The sequence below is a fragment of the Bidens hawaiensis genome, unplaced genomic scaffold, assembly GCF_021521415.1.
Source record: "Bidens hawaiensis isolate Kalapana, Puna unplaced genomic scaffold, B.hawaiensis_p1.1 tig00000142_1, whole genome shotgun sequence".
In the NCBI taxonomy this organism is placed as follows: domain Eukaryota; kingdom Viridiplantae; phylum Streptophyta; class Magnoliopsida; order Asterales; family Asteraceae; genus Bidens; species Bidens hawaiensis.
In genome coordinates, this window is record NW_027491019.1 from 3,844,040 (window position 1) to 3,864,438 (window position 20,399).

Sequence of the window (20,399 nt, forward strand, 5' to 3'; positions counted from 1 at the left end):
CTTATATATATATATATATATCTGATGGCTCGGATTCCTTTTGTAAACTTAATATGGCGATTTGTAATAATAAACAAGTAAATGTTTTGTTAACTCAAACATGTATTTTATAATCCCGTCTTTTGAATGTATTTATAAATGTTACACTTTTGATCCATAAAGTTTTATAAGACTTCCGCAAACTATCGCAACTCTGATTTTTTACAATTATGGTACCAACTGTTGGATCACACTCCTAGGCCTAAGATGGGGGTGTGACAATTTGGTATCAGAGCCATCAATCTTAGCGAATTGGGTATCATAAAACAATACCAAAGCTTCGATCAAAGTATAGGAAATAATTGCTTATTTGTTTTAGGGATAAGATAGGTTGGTAACCTTTCTTTCCCTCTCTACATTCTAAATCACCCATAATGTTAGATGTCATTTAGTTCTCATATGGAGGCCAGAATCGCCGAACCTTACCCCGAAGACAACATGAGTGATGGATACTATGAAGCAAACTTCGATCAAGATGTGGAACACGACTTGACCAAACCCGTGTACTACCTCGGGAGCAGGCACTACCCAATAGATGTTCCCGATAGTCCACCGAAGCAAGGAATTGAGCCACCAAGACACTCAAGTTACCTTCCACCGACAATACCGATGTTTAATCCCTCCGAAATACCGACGTACCATCCAACAGAGATCCCCACTTACTAACCCTCGGAGATACCACAATACAGTCCAACCGGATACCTACCAAACTCTCAACCATCCTTCGAGAGGATGAAATATCTCTCTGAACAAAAAGAATGGCAAACCGGAAGCTCCACCTTCAATGAAGTTAATTCCCAACCAAACAACGGTGAAGGACCATCCCGCAAACCTAAGATGAGGGTAATGATGCCCTCTGAAATTTTCCAGATGCCCTCAATAAACGATGAAACCACAAAACCCATGGAGGAAGATGGACTGGAAGAGGAAGAACCTGTAGAAGAGGTAGAACCTGAAGATGAAGAAGAGGAGCCCGAAGAAGAGGAGTATCCTGAGGAAGAATTGGAACCGGAAGAAGAGCACTCTAAAAACCCCAACGAGATATCAAGTCCAATGGAAGGATCACTCACTTCCCAAAACCCAAGCTATGGTTCTGTGGACCCATATGTCCAATATCTCGAGAAACTTAGGAATCAAGCTTCGTCAAGCTTCCCACCATTTCAAGGAATGATTCCATCAATTGAAGAGCAAGCTGATGAGATTCGAGAAAGAACCAAGCTTCCAAGACTTACCTCTACCTTTCGTTCGGCATTACTTACGTTCCGTATCTAGAACCGAGGAATCACTACGACATGGTGACATTGGGTTACCGTGACCCACCTCCACAGTATGGATACCCCAACGTAGTCCCACAATCGTATAAAAAACATTTGGATCGTGCACTGCATGAAACCGACGATTGGAGGAAGAAGGTAGACGAGGAAGGAAAGAAAAAGATGAAGGTGGGAGAAACACTCCTTTGTAAGTGCAGCAAAATAACGAAGGTTGTGAAGAAGTTCTTGAAGGACTGAAGATGGAGAAGAAGGATATTATGTGTAAAATAGTTTTGTATGATATGTGTAATAAAGAACGTAGAAACGTTCTTAGAATAAGGATAAGATGATCTATATATATATATATATATATATATATATATATATATGTGTGTGTGTTTGTATATTATGAAATATATATATATCCTTGTGATATATATATAATGAAATAAAGATGTGTGTTTTATAAAAAAATTTGCTAAATTTCAGTTAAAAGACATATTGAGAGAAAATGTCTGAACATAGTAATAACGAGAATGTTCGTAAAGAAAAAGAAATAAAAGATAAAGGGAAAGGCCCCGAGAAAGAACAAGAGCAAGAAATTCCCGAAAAATATATAAGTAAACAAAAGATGATCAAGAAAGCGGTTAGGGAAGAACCTGAGTTTATATCTCAATCTAGACAAACAAGAAATTTTCAATCCGTTCATCCTTCCAAATCCGTTGAATCTCGTCCGAAACAATCTCGTTTCGAGGAGAGTGTTCATGAGTCTAACGCCTATTGGGGAATTAGAAGTGAATTCAAGAAACTCAAGATTAGTAGGTGTTCATTTAAGGACTTCAAGTACTATATACCGAAAGAGTTCCAAGGTGACAAAGGAGCCATTTCAACCGTGAGGTGGCTTGAGGAGATGGAAACAATCGTGATTACTAGTAAATGTTCCGATGAGGAGAAGATTTAGTATTCTGCCCTTATGTTCAAGGGAGAAGCACTTGAATGGTGGAATGCTTTGTTGATGAGCAAAGGGAGAGAGATGATGTATGTCTTGACGTGGGAAAATTTTGTCCCATTCATGAGACCGACCAGATTCAAACAAAATTTCTAAATCTTAAAGTCGTAGGGACGAACCTTCGTGAATACAACACCAAATTCCATGAGTACTGTCGCCTTGTTCCCCAGGTGGTTAACCCTGAGTCCAGCCACAAGATATATTTGGGGGTTGCCGTGGGAAATCCGCGACATGGTGAGGTCTCATTTACCTCAAACCGCCGACTCCGCAATTGAGATAGCTGGTTATTTGATGGGCAGCTTGGTCCGCAAAAAGGAAGAAGACAAGTAAGGTGACAACAACAACTGCCCAAGGGTGAACTAGAGGAAGTGCCAACTTCAAAGGCAAAGGCGTAAACCAAAACGGATTCATTTCAAACGCCACGCCTTGCAAAACATGTAGGAGGTACCATAAGGGTTGATGCAATTTTGCCCCGCCTACAATGGTGTGTGAATCATGCAACCGTACGTGTCATGTGGCTGCTGACTGCTGGAAGAAGAAGATGACTTGCTTCAATTGCAAGGAGATGGGCTATCTTAGTTTCGAGTTCCCAAAGAAAAAAACCGCTGCTGGTGGTGCCGGTGGGAGTGGCCAAAACAAGAAAGGAAATGCTTGAGTCTTCGTACTCGACACAAAGAAGGCCGCTGACATGCCGGAAACCATTACCGGTACGTTTCTAGTCAACGACACCTATGCTAGAGTTTTATTTGATTCTGGTGCCAATTTGAGTTTTATAGATTATAATTTTTGTAGTCTATTGAACGAACCATTAACAAAATTAGATAAAACTCTAAGCGTCGAGTCTGCTAGTGGCGAAATCGTTAAGATCTCCGAAGCCCTTGAAAACGGAAAAATTCTCTTAGCTGGTTATATTCTACCTATTTGTTTGTTACCCATGCGTCTGGCTTGTTTTGATATTGTACTTGGTATGGATTGGTTATCCAATAACCATGCCCGTATCATCTGCAATTGCAAAACTGTTGAACTTCAAGCCCCTGATAAACGAACGATTCGAATTGAATGGGACAAAGATGCTGGCCAAGTTTGAATCAAAGATTCCTAGCATTCATGGCCTACGTCACTGAAGAATCCAAGCCAAAAGAAATCAAAGAAGTTCCTGTCGTTTCTGAATTTTCCGACATCTTTCCTGATGAACTCCCCGGAATACCTCCCGATCGTGAAGTAGAGTTTAGGATCGATCTTATTCCTGGTACTGCTCCGATCGCCAAAGCTCTGTATCGCTTAGCGCCAACCGAAATGAAGGAGTGGAAGAAAAAACTCGATGAGCTTCTTGAAAAAGGTTTCATTCGACCGAGTTTGTCGCCTTGGGGAGCACCAATTTTATTCGTCAAGAAGAAGGATAGGTCCATACGAATGTGTATCGATTATCGTGCATTAAACAAAGTCACAATCAAGAACCGATATCCACTCCCTCGTATTGATGATCTTTTCGACCAAGTTCAAGGTGCTAGCTTCTTTTCTAAAATAGATCCTCGTTCCGGCTATCACCAACTCAATGTCCAATCCGAAGATATTCCAAAGACCGTGTTTCGAACAAGGTATGGACATTATGAGTTCACGGTTATGCCGTTTGGACTTACAAATGCCCCACCTGCGTTCATGGACATGATGAATCGTATTTGCAAGCCTTACTTGGATAAATTTGTTCTCGTATTTATCGGCGACATAGTTATTTATTCTAAGTCAAAGGCCGATCATGAAATCCATCTTCGAACTCTGCTTGAAATACTTAGAACCGAGAATTTATACGTTAAGTTCTCGAAATGCGAGTTCTGGTTACACGAGGTGCAATTTCATGGTCACATCATCAACGTTGACGGTATTCAATTGGACCCCGCTATGATTGAAGCTATCTATAAGTGGGAGGTTCGAAAGTCGCCAACTGAAATCCAAAGTTTCTTAGGTTTAGCCGGCTATTACCGTTGGTACATCGAAAACTTTTCTCGTATCGCAGTTCCCCTAACTTCCTTAACCCGTAAGAATATCAAGTACGAATGGGGAACGAATCAACAAGAGGCGTTTGATATACTTAAACAAAAACTCACCCAAGCACCTATCTTGGCTCTGCCGAAAGGTACTGAGGATTTTGTTGTCTTTAGTGACGCATCTCATTTGGGTTTGGGATGTGTACTAATGCAACGCAAGAAAGTAATCGCTTACGCCTTTCGTCAACTCAAAGTACACGAAAAGAATTATACGACTCACGATCTAGAGCTAGGCGCCATAATCTTTGCACTTAAGATATGGAGGCACTATCTCTATGGAGTAAGATTTACCGTGTACACTGATCATAAGAGCTTGATACACATCTTTGATCAAAAAGAGATTAACATGCGCCAACGGCGATAGATGGAAACACTCAATGACTATGATTGGGAGATTGTTTACCAAGAAGGCAAAGCCAATGTCGTGGCCGATGCCTTAAGTCGCAAAGAACATGGGAAACTGAAAAGAGTTCGAGCATTACGTCTAGAACTTCAAGTCGATCTTTTCGAACAAATCAAATCTGCTCAAGTTCAAGCAATCAATGAAAATCAAATCGCCGATGAGAAACGCAATGGCACCATTGACTCATTAGTCAAAGGTGACGATGGTATCCTTAGACTCGGTAATAGAATTTGGGTACCAATCTTTGGAGATTTGCGTGAGAATAAATGAGGCTCACAAATCCAAGTACATGATGCATCCCGGAAGCGACAAAATGTACCATAATCTCAAAACGAATTATTGGTGGAATGGGATGAAAAGGGATGTCGATTCGTATGTTGCGAAATGTTTAACTTGCTTGAAAGTCAAGGCTGAACATCAAAGGCCTTTGGGGTTGCTTCAGCAACCTGAACATCCCTTATGGAAGTGGGAGTTAATTACTATGGATTCATTACCAAACTCCCAAAGACGACTAGACAACACAATGCTATATGGGTAATTGTGGATCGATTGACGAAATCCGCACATTTTATACCCATCAATGAGTCGTACACAATGGATAGATTAGCGCGTATTTATGTGAACAACATTGTTGCTTTACATGGAGTACCGCTATCTATAATTTCTGATCGAGACAGTCGTTTCATGTCTCATTTCTGGAAAAGCTTCCAACAAGCACTCGGCACAAAACTTAACCTTAGCACAGCCTATCATCCGCAAACTGATGGGCAGAGCGAAAGGACTATTCAAACGTTGGAAGACATGCTTCGGGCTTGTGTTATTGATTTAGATGGAAGTTGGGATGACCACTTACCCCTAATGGAATTCTCATACAACAATAGTTATCACACAAGTATTCAAGCCGCACCATTTGAGACGTTATATGGCCGGAAATGTAGAACGACCGTGTGTTAGTCTGAAACTGAAGACAATCAATTATCTGGACCCGAGATAGTCCAAGAAACCACCGATAAGATTTTCCAAATCCGAGAACGAATTAAGATGGCTCGAGATCGCCAAAAGAGTTATGCCGATGTCCGTCGTAAGCCGTTAGAATTTAATGTTGGTGACAAAGTATTATTAAAAGTCTCGCCTTGGAAAGGCGTAGTTCGCTTCGGTAAGAAAGGAAAGTTAAGTCCTCGATTCGTTGGACCTTTCGAGGTACTTGAACGAATCGGCACTGTTGCATATCGATTGTGATTGCCCGAGGAAATGCAAGGAATACATGATGTATTTCATGTTTCGAATCTGCGTAAGTGTTTAACCGATGAATCTTTGGCTATACCATTAAAAGACATTGAAATAAACGAGAATATAAAATTTTTAGAACGTCCGATTTAAATAGAAGATTCGGAAACAAAGAAATTAAAAAGAAGAACTTTGAAAATAGTGAAAGTAAAACGGGACTCCCGTAGAGGGCCCGAATATACTTGGGAACTTGAATCGGAAATGAAAAAGAAATACCCAACTTGTTCTTATTAAGCAATCTCGAGGACGAGATTTGTTTCAAGGTGGGGAGGATGTAACATCGTGAAAATTCCGAGACCAAATTGTCAACTTTCCAAAGTATAGGGACTAAAAATTGCCAAATTCCAAACTCGAGGGTTAAATTTGAAAATTCTTTTTTTCTGACTCATCGCGCTATGCGATGGATCAGAAGAGAGACCCATCGAGTACCGCGATGGGATGTCTGATAGCGAGACGCGTGGCACGCCACGTGTCCAAAGTGGCACATCGGTCCCCACGTGCCCCGACACGTGGCACAATGTCCGCCACGTGTCAACACGTGGCACATCGTCTGCCACGTGTCAACACGTGGCACATCGTCTGCCACGTGGCGACACGTGGCAGACCTATTTGGTGATTCACCAGGGCTACGTCGCGGTACGCGATGGGTTCCCTGAAGCCCGTCACGTACCGCAATGGGACCCAATTTTTGGCTATAAATAGAAGGCTACGGGTTCAGTTGATTTCACACCAAAACACACACAAATCATCTCTCTAGAATATCCCAATCATATAAACGATTTGCCTCGATAAGCGTTCCTCGATCCCTAGTTTGTATACCGACGATTCCATGAAAGTGCGTGCCACCATCCACCCACACTCAATCAAGAAGGCGTTGTTGTAATGGCGAGAAGTCTCAAAAAACGTGCCGACGAGTGTTGAAGTGCTGCTCAATTTCGTAGGGTTTCCAATACGCCAATAAGGTTAGGCGTAACAACAAATTCAATATAATATAATATTATATTAAAGGCTTAAGCCTTTAGTCGAGGTTATACTCGATACCTCGATAAAAGAAAAGAGAAACATAACAAAGATAAATGAAAGATAAGATATTGAATATTGATACGTATATATGTGTGTAAGTATATATGTATGCTCTTTGTTATGATGATATTATTTAATGAATAATGAGTATTCTTAAATAATAAAAGAAAATGATTATGTTTCTTGAAGAAGAAGAAACGTCGGGTTTCTATATAAACTAAAGGTTTATAATTACTTTTAAACTAAAGGTATACAAGTAAAAGAAAATGAACTAAAGTTTCATTGAGGTCGAGATATAAAATAAGACTAAAGGTCTTATGCCAGATCGTGTATCCGACTAACAAATATTTATACTCGTACTATTGGTGAAAGATAAAGAAGGGAAAGACCCTTGGACGGTGTGTGAAGCCGATCCTAAAGAGAAAAAGGTGAATACACCCCCAAATATTTATTAACTTGTTTTCAAAATAAGTCAAACATGTTATATGAAATTGTTTACAATGAACTCATTGTTCCTAAAACGGTTCTCAGGCTGTGGTATACGTATGTCTGGATCCTTACATAGGTGGTACTACGCGATGAATAGGCACATCGCACCACCCTTGGTCGTAGGACGCTCTCCTGCAGGGAGTACGACCGTTGTGTATATTTACAGGTACTTAACTAAGTCGAATGCTGCAGTGTTTGCTGAGATGACCTAGAGTAGAGGCTCGAGTTCATAATGTGTTATTTGACTCTGTTATTCCTAAGCCACGTTGGGCCGAGGCAGGCGTAGTCTCGAGGGGTAACAAAGTAAAAGAAAATATTTTTGCATCAACGTGTTCACCAGCATTCGTTGCTGAAATTAGAGCTCGGTTCAGACGCCCCGATTGGCCGCGGGACCCGTTTCCGTCTTTAGTGCACCGGAAACTGTTAAATCGGACAAAATTACTCAAATCATCCGAATTATTTTCGGATGATTTATTTTTACTTGTTTAACTCAGTTATATGAAAATAGTTCATTTTTAGGGTTTTTATACACCGGTCAGCTCGTTTAGACGAACTTTACCGGTTTATGCGTTTTAAACTTTAAAAGTTTGTTTTTATTTTCTTTTTAGCACAAATAATTATCCGTTTAATCTCGGATCTTGAAATTTTGCACAAATCACTTTTTGACAGTGGGGAATTTTATAAAAATATTTCCAGAATTAATTTTTATATTTAATATTTATTTATCTATTTTTAAACACCATTTAAACACTAAATATGTCGTAAATACCAAACGACCTTAGAAAAACCCCAAATTTTTGCTGAATGACCCCTGCCATCCCCATAGTCCCCTGTAATTTTTCCAGAACCAAAATCTCCTTTTTACATGCCATTTTCACTAAAACCGAGCTAGAAAACCATAGAACTCGTTTAACCGAAAAGCCTACTTAGACTTCTCCAACTGACCTAAAATTTGTGTGTGACTTATACATGTTATAAAAAGCTTATCTGGAATTTTCCAGAATTTTTTATGATATTTAACTATTTTTCTCGATTTTTAGCCAAAACCGAGCATTAAATTCACCAAATATTCATCCTTTGTCCAAAAATCACCAAAATTTCACAAAACTCATATTTTCAGGTATTTAACACCTCTGAAAATTTCATAACCTAACTCTAAACCATCCACAATCTGTCCAAAAATCCATAACCGAACATAAACCGAATATACCTTTTGTTTTCCGTCACTACAAGCTACAAACTCGTCTTTCCGCCTTATCTACCACTAAACACAGAACCTACAACCAACATACCACAATACCAAGCAAGTTACACTCACGATCAAGCCTCTTACACTATAGTTTCGGTTATTGTTTCAAAACTAAAGTTTAAACCGTAAAAATTCGTTATTGGTTCGTTTAACTCCTTTCTTGGACCAAGATCCCTTGTATAACCCGTATACATCACTTGATCATGCAAGAATCGGTTTAATCTCGGGTTTTCACCCTTTTTTCACTTGAAACCTCATTTTCTTGCAAGTAAACTCCAGAAACGAAGATGAACACGTAAATATCTCGATCTTTACCTCGTTGTTCTTGCTACAATTGTCGGTTTTTAGTTCATGATGTTGAGAGAGGATGAAGATTGTTGATTGTGTTGTAAAAAAAATAACAAGGAAAAGGGGTTTTACACCCTTATTCCGATCGGCCTCAAGAAAGGGGTGGGGTGGGACCGACTTCTTCATTTCTAGCCACACATTTGGATTTCCGAAATCTGTATAATGTTTTGGATAATCTGGTTCAGTTCGTTTTTCGGTTAAATGTTTAATTTAGCTTAAAACGAGACTAAAACGGTCGTTTTTCGGCTTAAAAATGAAATTTATATAAAACCGATTTAAAAACTTTAAAAACTTAAACCATGACATTTATTAACTTAAAACATCATATTATTAATAATTGCGCATCTTTTTCGGCTTGATCGATCGTCTCTTGCTTGGCTTGGTATTGAAGGTTTCATTTAATGTACCGACGTACCATTAAATCGAAATTCTTTTTCTGTGCCGTACTTTACTTTTCCCGAAGCATGAATGCTTCGTAAAGTCACTAAATATTATAGATATCGTCTATAATTGAACCCTCGATTCGTTCGGGTTTCAATAACTATCGATCGATTAATCGCATAATCAATACGATGAATTATATATTCACGTACAATCAATACAGTGAACCATGTATTCTCGTATAATTACTATGGTAATTCATGTACCCGACATTAAATATAACTTAACTATTGTCTACCGGTTAGGGTATACCTGGTTTAGTCGGAATCGTTACATTCTCCCCCCGTTAAGAAATTTCGTCCTCGAAATTTTAGACGCCCACTATCCCCTTCCGAGAGAAAGGTGGGGGTTTTTCCTTCAGAATTCACCCTCACGTTACCATGTATATTCTGGTCCTCGCTGTGAATTCCATTTAATCTTAATCAGTAAAGCTTGGTATGTCCAAACTGTTTAGTTTTCCCGTCTACTATCTCTACGGAATTATTTATGATATCAAGCATGTCCTCGATGAGTACCTCCATTACTAGTACTCTCGTTGCCTCATCGCTTAGGTACTTTTCAATCCGTATACATGGCAAAACATCATGTATAGTACTTAGCCCCTGGAGTACTTTAATCGATAAACTAAATGACCAATCATGGAGATAGTCTCATGAGGTCCAATATATTATGGAGCTATTTTCGGTTTTGCCAAACCTCATATCACCTATCTAAGGTGATGCCTTAAAAATGCTTTGTCACCTCTTTCCCTTGACAATGGTTTCCTTTGAATGTTGGCATAAATCCTTTGCCAATCTCGCGCTGCTTTCAACTTATCTTAAATATTATAAATCCGATTGGTTGTTTCTCGAATCGATTCAAATCTTATGGCTTGATTGACGCCCATTTTCAATTTAACAATTTGGTGATAATTACTTCACCCATAGAAAGCTTCAAGCTCTCGATGCTTCCTTCCCCGCATTCCAATAATGGAAGTAGGATGACTATTTCGATCTGAGATAATTGAAAATGGTACTCCACGACGAGATACCATTTCACCATCATGAAATTGGGCGAGAATTCATTGTGATAATCGTCATGGATTGGGATGAAATGCGAGGATTGGTTAATCGATCCGCGATTACCCAATTTACCTCATGCCTTAGATATATCTTGGGAATTTGCGCCCGAAATCCATTGTAATTTTATTCCCACTATCATTGGCGAATTTTCTGTCGTTGTGGCGTTCCCTAGGGTTTTCGGTGTGCAGCCTTATCTCTTGCATAACTTAAATATTCACCAACATACGTAACCATATCTTTCTCCAAACTCGGCCATTAATAAAATCCTTTCAGATATTCGTATCATCAATAGTCCAATACGATCCCGGATGCATGGAATATTTCGATCTATGCGCTTCGTCCATGATTAAATCGCGAAGGTCATGGAGGGTCGGGATCCAAACCCGATTTTTGAAATAGAGAATTTCGTCCACGCGCTGTTCGAAATTTTTCTCATTGCCGAAAAGTCCCTCCTTTTCCAATTGTTCCTCTTTCAACGCCTCACGTTGAGCGACTCGAATCAGGTCCGAAAGGTTCGACTGGACTATCATCCCCAGCGCCCGCACTCGCAATGGCTTAACCCAATCTTTCCTACTCAAGGCATCGGTTACGACGTTAGCCTTGCTGGGGTGATAACGGATGTCACAGTCATAATCGCTTACAACTCGACCCATCTTTGTTGAATATGAGACTGCGGTCTCTTATCATCTATAAAATTTGTACGTTTGCGTCGTACAAAGGATTATGAGTTGGGTAATGCTAAAAATTCTTCAATAAACCGCTGATAGTCTCCGGCTAGTCCTAAAAATTGGCGCATTTCCTTTGGCGCCTTGGGGGTCTGCCAATTTTAATGGTTTCTATCTCATTTGGATCTATGTGAAATCCTTGTTGCTTTACAACATGACCAAGGGATTATGCTTTCTGTATTCAAAGTCACATTTCGAAAACTTCGCGTATAACTCCTCTTGCTTTAACACTTCCACCATTTTCCTTAAACGTCGTTCGTGCTCTTCCTTACGTTGCAAATATATCAAAATATCATCAATGAATGCTATGACAAATTTGTCAGAATAAAGTTTACAGACTCGGTTCATGAGTTCCATGAACACTGCCGGCGCATTTGTTAGCCCGAACGGCATAAATAAGAATTCATAATGGCCGTAACGAGTCCGAAACGCTGTTGTTGCAACGTCCTCCTCTTGGATTTTTCATTTGGTGATAACTATATCTAAGATCAATTTTCTAAAAATAAATCGCCCCTTGCAGTTGGTCAAACAGATCATCAATTCAGGGAAGAGGGTACCTATTTTTGATTGTTAACTTGTTCAACTCCTTGTAATCAATGCACATTCTAAGGCTCCCGTCCTTCTTCTTCACGAATAATACAGGTGCACCCCACGGGGAATGACTAGGACGTATAAATCCTTTATCCAACAATTCTTGCAACTGATTGGATAATTCTTGCATTTCAGTTGGTGCAAGTCGGTAAGATACTTTGGCAATAGGATATGCTCCTGGTATTAGATCGATACTGAATTCGACCTGTCGGGTTGGCGGTAATCCAGGAAGTTCTTCTGAGAAAACTTGTGGAAATTCGCGTACCACCGGGATATCTTCTATATGTTTTCTTTTAAATCGTACACTTTTCTCTGCATCTAAACGCTTCATCGTCCGAAAGAGAGCTTCTAATCATCTTCTTTTCATATTTGATTTCAGCTTCATGTTGAGTTAGCCAATCCATGTTAACTATTACGTCAAAACCTCTTAACTTTACTGGTCGTAGGTCAATAAGGAAAGGTTAATCGTTCAGAATAATAGGACAATTCCAAACAATTTAGTTAACCATTAGGGATTTACCGTTAGCGATTCTACAGTATAGGGTTCTATAGTTTCACTAATCGGTATCTTTCCAAATGATAGGAGGTCAATAGGAACTAACTTCTATCGACGACCGTAAAAATATCACTGAAGCCTATTGATTTAAAACTACCACGTACTTAATACCACCTTTGGATCATGACGTGCTTTATTCGAATTACTCACAAAAGCGCAGCTCCTTGCTTGATCACAGGTTGATGCTTGTCATGAGGTTCGTCTTCCAACGACACCTTGGTTCAACTTTGGGCAATTTCTCTTGAAACGTTCTGTACTGCCACATTCATAGCAAGTACAACCGTTTGGCATAATTTGATTTCTTTGGATGGATTGTTATTGAAACTGTTGGGTTCGGAGTGGTTGTACACGAATGGGTTGGGGTTGCCGGTTCACAAGGCTTCAATTGGTTCTACAATTGGGGCATTACGTCCATCTTTACCATACCTGTGGCCTACTATCACTCGACATTCTTCTTCCTGCCGATAACCATATTTTCCACATTTAGGGAAGGACCCTTCATGCGGTTCATGTTTTCACACCAGAACTAGTCTTTAGTATAATTCTGGTTTGTAGGACCTACCTACTTATTCAAAAGCCTATCTTGCACTATACCTTTATCATTTCTCTTCTTTAACACTCGACGTCTCACCTAACGTCCTTCCACTCCGCTTCCCATAGAGTCAAATATATCAATGCTGGCTTGTGACACAACCCTTCCAAAGGTTGTATATTTTACAGGATTGACTATTCTCCTTATCGATGGAGTTAGTCCCCAATATAGCGCTCACTTCGCTTAGTTTCAGGAGTAATTAGCCATGTTACCAGACATGACAATTCCTTCAAACGATTAGCGTGTTCTAAGTGATCAGCACACAACATTTCTATCTTCCATAGTTCAGTTTCCAATCTCTGAACTTAATTACTCGAATAAAAGTGCTCTAGCACAAGAATTTTAAATTCTGACCATATCATCTGAGTAATAATTTTCTAACTATAATTTTGTACCATCATGTTCCATCACGATACAACATAATCTACCAACATATCTGTAGCATATTTCACTACACAATGTTCTAGACTCTTACCAATATCCTTAACCACTTCAATCTTTTCTATCCACTCGCTAATCTATTTCTCCCTTTACCATCAGTAAACTATTAATAATTTCCTTAACATAACCAACAAACATATCCTTCATACCGGATCTAATTCATTACGACTACTATTCATGTTTAGTTTATAACTAATACTTGTAGTCATAATAGTATTCGGCGGAACATTATCACTCTTAGTAATAACACTAAGAATTGAAATATTCATAATCATGTGATTGCTCGATCTGTAATTCTGCGATCACATTTGCATCAACACTAGCAGTGATCTGTGATACGACATTCGGTATCATCATCTGCTATCTTTGAGCAATCAACTGAATCCTATCAATCTCCATCATTGGGGTTACTCTTTTTATGTCATTCTGCCGTACCCATCCCGTACGCAGTAATCAATACTAATCTCACCATGTAACTCATTACCAGCTCAATCATATCAGCAGGTACACATACACACCAAATATTATCATACATAGTACACATACCGGTATCAAGTATATATGTCCCACAAATATAATAAAATATGGACTTAACCTGACGTCGGTTAACGTTTAAATATGTTTCATAACCCTTGTCACCAACTGACATATAGATCTTTCTCAACAAAGATTAATGTTTAATATGCTTGATTTCAATATCCTTCTGCTTGTCAGCATAACCGATACATGCTCACCGTGAGCACCAAACGATTACGTACCACGGAGTTATAATATCCGTGTCTATTTGTATATCCGGCATACACGGTATACCACCTACGAACGAACAACCAACTATGCTATAATGATTCCAACACTTCTTTGTGTATGGGTAATCAATCTATTCGAGTATACATGGGTATAGGCATCTAACGGGTGTAAGGATAACATAGGGAGTTGCAAGGTTCAAGGTAATCGCGCAACCCATGTTGCCTTCAAATATTCTCAATTACTATTATGGGAAACTCTATCACTTGTTCAGTCAATGTCCTCAGGCGTTCTAGGTTTGCTAAAATCGGTAATTCTCGATCTGGAGGTGGTATGTCTCATATGTTTGAAAGTGAGAAATACACATATATATTTCTATATATTATTTTTATCTGCTCATTTATCATCAAATTTATTATTATTATTATTATTATTATTATTTATTTTATTTTATTTATTTATTTATTTATTTATTTTTTACCTTAATGGAATAAGAATGGGTTCAGGTGCAGATCCGTCCGTACGTGAGGGTCGGCGGTTCAGGTGAACATAGGGGGTTATTAGGATATACGGTACCGGTGTTGGTAGGGTAAGGGATTTATCAATTTTGGTTGGGAGTGACGGTTACTAGGTATTTCTGGTTAATGTCAAACGGGAGAGCTACTTTGGTACTATCATAACTATGGCCCGATAAGTCAGACTTATCATCAACCGATGCTCTAGAAATTTCAGCATCCTCGGTACTTTTATTATTTCATCCCCCGGTTCCTTATCCGAGTCCTATTTCTCAATACATGTACCCACAAGATATGTACATACATATATATACACATTAGCACGCATAAATAATATTATATACTTTACACATATGTTGCCATTTTTACCTATTAATGTTCCCCGTGAGTTCCCCTGAATTCCCTCGTGCGGACAAGTCTGTTATTATGTTCCGGACCATAATAACTCACTTGTCCATCCAAGTTTATCCAGATCTCGTCACTATAAATTATTAGTTGATATTCAGATCCTATAATACTTGAGCTACTGGTTATATTTTAGGTATCTTTTAAAGACATCCTAATTCTTTATAACCAATGGCTCTGATACCAAGTTCTGTAACACCCTGAAACCGCAGTGGAAACGTAACCGAGGCGCCACAGACACCTCTGATATCAACCACATTGCTTATAAAGAAAACTGAATACATTAATATACTTCAAATTACATTATCTCATATTTCATTACCGTCTAGGTGATACACACATCATACAATACGATACATAATTCTATTTAATATAATGTATCATAACATCCCACACGCAAATCTTACACACATCAAGCACTTAGCACGTAAGCAATCACTTCATCTTAATTGTACCTGAAAAGCATGTGAGAAAAACGGGTCAACTACGAATAGTTGGTGAGTTTCACAATTCGAGTAAACCATGATAAATCAATATCAAAATATAATTTTATCGATGTAATTATGCTGAGCCCACAAGTGAAACCTCTGACTATCCACACACAACCCCGTGGCATACTCCGCCCACGGACCTGCCCCAAACCGCTATGTCTAACATTACATAGCAAAATATATATAACAACAAAATAGACATGTGCAACTGGCTGGGAAACATCAGCAAATCCATGCCGGACCAGTTGGGTTTGTCAGACCAATAGTACTATCCACACTCTACCGGCTTTCAGTTAATCACTCGTGTTCCGGGGCCTTAGAATGTTAGCAACTCAGACAATTACCATCTTAGTACATTTCCGTACGATTCCCGTACAATAAAATATATATAAATCCACGCAAATCCATGCGTTCAGTATGTACTTAAACATTTCAATAGTAACATGCTTCCGCCCTGAGAAAATATTTAAAAACAATTCAGGAAAAGGGGCTCATGAAATTCACCTTAGCACATGCAAGCAGGTAACAACAGTCATTATCAGTTAACACGTCCAATCTGTAATATGATCCCTACGATCGTTACAATACAATCACTATTAATATAGCTTTAACCGTGTAGACCGGTACATCTGGGGACACTGTTAACCCAGTACTGTACCCGTTCCGGGGGCAATGTTAACCCAGAAACACTTCTAGGGACATCTGGGGACACAGTTAACCCAGTACTGTACCCGTTCCGGGGGCAATGTTAACCCAGAAACACTTCTAGGGACATCTGGGGACACTGTTAACCCAGTTCTGTACCCATTCCGGGGGCAATGTTAACCCAGAAACACTTCTCCGGACTCGGATTGTGATATCGTTTAGAGTTCACTAGTCAAATTTCTATTAGTCGTTTTTCCCGTTTTGCGTGCCTAGCACGGTTATCCGTTTTTACGTTTCAAAAATGAGTTTGGTCACACACGACCGAAAATAGTGGTTGACTGATAGTTTAATTAAAGTTGTGAAATTAGAGCTCGGTTCAGACGCCCCGATTGGCCGCGAGACCCGTTTCCGTCTTTAGTGCACCGGAAACTGTTAAATCGGACAAAATTACTCAAATCTTCCGAATTATTTTCGGATGATTTATTTTTACTTGTTTAACTCAGTTATATGAAAATAGTTCATTTTTAGGGTTTTTATACACCGGTCAGCTCGTTTAGACGAACTTTACCGGTTTATGCGTTTTAAACTTTAAAAGTTTGTTTTTATTTTCTTTTTAGCACAAATAATTATCCGTTTAATCTCGGATCTTGAAATTTTGCACAAATCACTTTTTGACAGTGGGGAATTTTATAAAAATATTTCCAGAATTAATTTTAATATTTAAAATTTATTTATCTATTTTTAAACACCATTTAAACACTAAATATGTCGTAAATACCAAAAGACCTTAGAAAAATCCCAAATTTTTCCTGGATGACCCCTGCCATCCCCATAGTCCCCTGTAATTTTTCCAGAACCAAAATCTCCTTTTTACATGCCATTTTAACTAAAACCGAGCTAGAAAACCCTAGAACTCGTTTAACCGAAAAGCCTACTTAGACTTCTCCAACTGACCTAAAATTTTGTGTGTCATTTATACATGTTATAAAAATCTTATCTGGAATTTTCCAGAATTTTTCATGATATTTAACTATTTTTCACCATTTTTAGCCAAAACCGAGCATTAAATTCACCAAATATTTATCCTTTGTCCAAAAATCACCAAAAATTCACAGAACTCATATTTTTATGTGTTTAACACCTCTGTAAAATTTCATGACCTAACTCTAAACCATACACAATCTGTCCAAAAATCCATAACCGAACATAAACCGAATATACCTTTTGTTTTCCGTCACTACAAGCTACAAACTCGTCTTTCCGCCTTATCTACCACTAAACACAGAACCTACAACCAACATACCACAATACCAAGCAAGTTACACTCACGATCAAGCCTCTTACACTATAGTTTCGGTTATTGTTTCAAAACTAAAGTTTAAACCGTAAAAATTCGTTTTTGGTTCGTTTAACTCCTTTCTTGGACCAAGATCCCTTGTATAACCCGTATACATCACTTGATCATGCAAGAATCGGTTTCATCTCGGGTTTTCACCCTTTTTTCACTTGAAACCTCATTTTCTTGCAAGTAAACTCAAGAAACGAAGATGAACACGTAAATATCTCGATCTTTACCTCGTTGTTCTTGCTACAATTGTCGGTTTTTAGTTCATGATGTTGAGAGAGGATGAAGATTGTTGATTGTGTTGTAAAAAAAATAACAAGGAAAAGGGGTTTTACCCCCTTATTCCGATCGGCCTCAAGAAAGGGGTGGAGTGGGACCCACTTCTTCATTTCTAGCCACACATTTGGATTTCCGAAATCTGGATAATGTTTTGAATAATCTGGTTCAGTTCGTTTTTTGGTTAAATGTTTAATTTAGCTTAAAACGAGGCTAAAACGGTCGTTTTTCGGCTTAAAAATGAAATTTATATAAAACCGATTTAAAAACTTTAAAAACTTAAACCATGACATTTATTAACTTAAAACATCATATTATTAATAATTGTGCATCTTCTCAGCTTGATCGATCGTCTCTTGCTTGGTTTGGTATTGAAGGTTTCATTTAATGTACCGACATACCATTAAATCGAAATTCTTTTTCTGTGCCGTACTTTACTTTTCCCGAAGCATTAATGCTTCGTAAAATCACTAAATATTATAGATATCGTCTATAATTGAACCCTCGATTCGTTCGGGTTTCAATAACTATCGATCGATTAATCGCATAATCAATACGATGAATTATATATTCACGTACAATCAATACAGTGAACCATGTATTCTCGTATAATTACTATGGTAATTCATGTACCCGACATTAAATATAACGTAACTATTGTCTACCGGTTAGGGTATACCTGGTTTAGTCGGAATCGTTACAGTAATCATAAATTGGCTCAAGACGTTCTTCATGTGCTTAGTCTGGAGAATGAAGATTCCTTTCGCAGACTAATGAACCTGCAACTCTGAAAAGAAATTCATCTCTCCCATCGAACTCATTTTGAACTTGGTTTGCATCGACTTTTCGAATTCCTTACGTAACGCATCGTTTGTAGACCCAAAGATAATGTCGTCGACATAAATCTGAACGAAGAGAAGATCATCACCAATGTTTTTGTAAAATAAAGTGCATTCAACAGTCCCACGTTTGAAACCATTATCCGTCAGATGATCGGCGAGCGTGCCATACCAAGCTCTCGGGGCTTCATGTAGACCATATAATGCCTTGTTTAAGCGATAAACTCGGTCAGGATAATCGGGGTCTTCAAAACCCCGAGGCTATAACACAAACGCTTCCTCGTGTAGTTCACCATTGAGAAAGCACTTTTAACATCATTTGATAGACTTTTATGTTCCTGTAAGCTGCATAAGCCAGAAAGATTCGTATAGACTCCAATCATGCAACCGAAGCATATACTTCAGTGTAGTCAATACCCTCTTACTGATGGAGACCTTGCACCACTAATCGTGCCTTGTTTCTCACTATCACCCCACGATCGTCTTTCTTACATTTACATACCCACTTAGTCGGAATCTCCTTCTTGACTCTGGCGGGTTTATCGATAAGATCCTAAACACCCAAACGTGCAAACTACTGTAATTCCTCTTGCATGGCTTCTACCAAGAAGGATCTTGAAGTTCCATACGAGGCGTCGGTGGTCCAACTTGGGATAGAAAGCAAGTGAAATTGGCAGCACTTTCAATTCCAGAAGAATGTAAATCTACATAAGCGCACAATACATTATTATCACTGGACGAAGAAACTTGATGACGTGTTTGAACGCCCACATCAAGTTCTTCAAGAATGTTTTCTTTCAGATGATAATTATGAATCCTATGAGTGGCATTCTTAGGAACAGCAACATTTTCAAATAAGTTAGTGTAATGTTCTCCCAACTCATAAGATGAATCATCACTATCAAGTTCAATAACTTGATCAACAACTGGAGTATCATCAGACGAAGTAGATGCATTATCAAAGAGAACTGGAGAATCATTATCAGGACCTAAGAATCAGCAACACCGTTTTTTGTGGTACGTATGGGGCACTGTATTCGCGATGAATTCCCTTTTGTACACAAAAGAAATCCAATACAATATTTTTAAATTCAGTACCATTGTCACTTCTAATTCTCCTCACTTTTTGTTTTGTATAGTGATTCGATCTTATTGATTAAATTCTGAACAAGAACAGGTGTTTGATCTTTCGAACTCATAAATAAGACCCATGAGTATCTTAAATAATCATCGGTAACTACAAGGCAATACCAATCTCCAGAGATACTAGCACGATTCACTGGACCAAAAATATCCATATGAAGTCGCTCAAGAGGAGTATCAAAGGAATTCAATAACTTAGAAGGATGCGACTTTTTCTTCTGTTTGCCCTTTTTGCAAGCAATACAGTGATCTGATAATTTAAAATTCTTCAAAGACACACCTTCAACTAGGTCATCCGCCATTAAATAGTTCATCTTACGAACATGAATGTGACCCATTCTACGATGCCATAGAATAGAGTCCTTCTTAGTTGCTTTTGAGACAAAACATGTTTCGATAGATGTTGATACTTTAGAACTCATATTTAAGACATAAATATCATTT